Source organism: Centrocercus urophasianus, unplaced genomic scaffold, assembly GCF_019232065.1.
Source record: "Centrocercus urophasianus isolate 14NV4802_14NV808 unplaced genomic scaffold, USGS_Curo_1.0 seq_12, whole genome shotgun sequence".
Lineage (NCBI taxonomy): Eukaryota > Metazoa > Chordata > Aves > Galliformes > Phasianidae > Centrocercus > Centrocercus urophasianus.
Genome location: NW_024884364.1, coordinates 56,112,801 through 56,115,653, shown reverse-complemented (window position 1 = coordinate 56,115,653; position 2,853 = coordinate 56,112,801).

The window sequence follows — 2,853 nt, the reverse complement described above, 5'->3', positions numbered from 1 at the left end:
TTACATGCTTTGCTGTGTGACAGATGGCAGCAGAGGGGCAGTCTGACACAGCAGTGTCTGACATGAAAGTGCGACTGAAGAGAAGGCACGTCATTGAATTCTGGAAAAATAGCACCCACTGACATTCATAGATGCTTGCTGAATGTTTATGGAGACCAAGCAGTGGATGTAAGCATGGTGAGGTGGTGAGTGGTGCATTTTAGCAGTGGCAGCAGCTGGTACAGATTGTTACTAGAGCAATACACAGAGTCTTCTTCATTGCTGGTGAAAACACCTAGCTGTTGATTGTGACTATGTTGAAAAATAAGGTTTTGTAGCTGAGAATTTGCTCTATCAGATAGTGTTGTTGTGCTCCTTGTATCTACTGTAGTTTCCATGGAAATAAAAAGGAGGTATTACTTTTAGAGCAACTGATCTATTTTTGATGGACTATGTGAAGAATGCTCTTAAAAGAGTGCTATGCCATCTCAAGATAGGCAGTTTTTTTGTTGTTGGCTTTTTTTCCTCTCTTAAAACCTAAACTACTTCTTAATTTGTCTGAAGTAGAATAGTAATGCTAGGAGTTACAACAGTGTTGTGATAACTATGGAGATGTGCATTTTTTTATGTTTCTGATATACATACATACTTGGAGCGTGTTCAGTTTCTGACAATTTTACTACAATTGCACTAACTTTCTAATTAAAGAGCTTTTTTAATACTAACGAGAACTGCTTGGTGATATTTACTGGCACTTAAACTTGCTCAGAATTTCAGCTACCGTGCCATAATATTTGTCAGTGTTACACATTCTCCACCATCAAATGCAAGAGAGAATGTAGAACTCTCCCCTACAAATCAGCTGAAAAATCCCTACCTCTGACTTCAGAAATAGATAAGTAATTCCTATTTAAAATAGAAAATTACTCACTTCTTGGTTTCACTTTTTTTTTTTCTTCAATAGATTCATCTTTTTTGTTTTCTTTGTCAAAATATTTTAAAATGGTCTCCAGCTTATTTTCAAAAGCAAAATCAAGTTGGTAATGGTTTGAACATATATCTCGTTTGTGCTTCACATGTGTTTGGTTTGTGACAATCTGACTCCTAAGCATTAAAATTCATATGTTAAGTAATGGTTAGAGACAGCATAATCCATATAAATGCTCCTAAGTACTTTTAAAAACATGTTAACATGAGCTATAGATATGACCCTATGTTGCTTTTTAGGAACAGGTTTCTTTAAAGATCCTGTGAAAGTATTTTGATGAATAATGTATTAAAAAAAAATTAAAATGTATCTGTAATGTAAATTCTAGGATTACCTTCCTCAAGGTAACATTAATTTGCTCTTCAATATAGGTGGTCTGGTTTTAGTTTGCAGGATTCTTCATTCTTTGGGGGACTCTTACTCAGCCACAGAAGTCATTTCAGCAGTCACCAGTGTTAAGAGGGTGGCTTGAAGTAATAGAGACAGCAGAATCAGATGTAATGACATTATACATTTCCTCACTATGCACTTACTAAAAGGTACAAGAGAAAGTGATCATCTCAGAAGATGAGAAAAAGTCATTTGTCTTGCAGTCATCTTACCGTACTGATTTTTTAGATGATGGTTACAAAGAAGTTTGAGAAATGTGATCTTAGTCAATAAGTCTATAACAAACAGGAGGGGAATCAACTCTTTGAAAGGGTAGATAACAGCAGGACAAGGGGAAATGGTTTTAAGTTGAGGGAGGGGAGATTTAGGTTGGATGTCAGGAGGAAGTTCTTCACAGAGAGAGTGGTGAGGTGCTGGAACAGGCTGCCCAGAGAGGTTGTGGATGCCCCGTCCCTGGAGGTGTTCAAGGCCAGGTTGGATGGGGCCCTGGGCAGCCTGGTCTGGTATTGAATGTGGAGGTTGGTGGCCCTGCATGTGGCAGGGGGTTGGAGATTCATGAGCCTTGAGGTCCCTTCTGACCCTGGCCATTCTGTGATTCTGTGATTCTATAAAATGAATAACCTGTAACATAAAAGATGAGAAGGCAAAGTTAGATGAATGTGAAATAGATAAAATTGAATTCTTCTTGGGAGTGGATGAGCTGTGCAGAGAGACATATCCTAAGACATAAATACTCCATAACAAAAATGATAACTTTTCTCTTTAAGATCATAAAAAGTCAGTACCTGTGTGCTCCCTAGCCAAATGTTACAGAAGGTAAAAGCTCAAAATTCTTCAGCAATTAAGGGAATATGAGGTTAAAAATATGAAGATTAATAAAGTGCTTTTTGTCAAGTCATAGCCTTTGTTACCGGGGTTACATTATGGAAATGAGGAATTTGTGTTTCTGCATATTGCATCAGGAAAGAGATGGGACCAAAGAGAGCTTTGTCAGTCACAATGGTACATAATGTTCCAGTGACTTCTGACAGCACTTAGTTGCTGTTTGATTATTCAAGGTTAACAAAAATAATTCAGGTGGGGATATTCAGAGAGCACTGTAGAGGCAAGATCTCTGAAAAGTCAGAAACTGAAAGATAAAAGAAGAGTTAATTGAGCTTTGTTAAATTTGTAGTGATCGTGGCTGTTTCCTTATTGCTTTATTGCTGTTGCTTTATTATACCATGTTGTTTGGAAATAGATACATACCAAAATGTATTTATCATTTGTTTACATTTGTGACTCTTATTTACAACTGTCAGCAATGCCATACTTATAAACTTCACTTTCTTAAATTTTTTTTTAATTTACCATTTACCACAATATTTTTATGTAAGCAAACCTGAAAATGCTATTTGTGTTTTTTTGAAATAAGAGCATGCTAAAATCGATCTCAGATACTATGTGATGGTTCAAAGTTATCTGTTTGCATAACAGAGGACCCTATAGTATTTTTA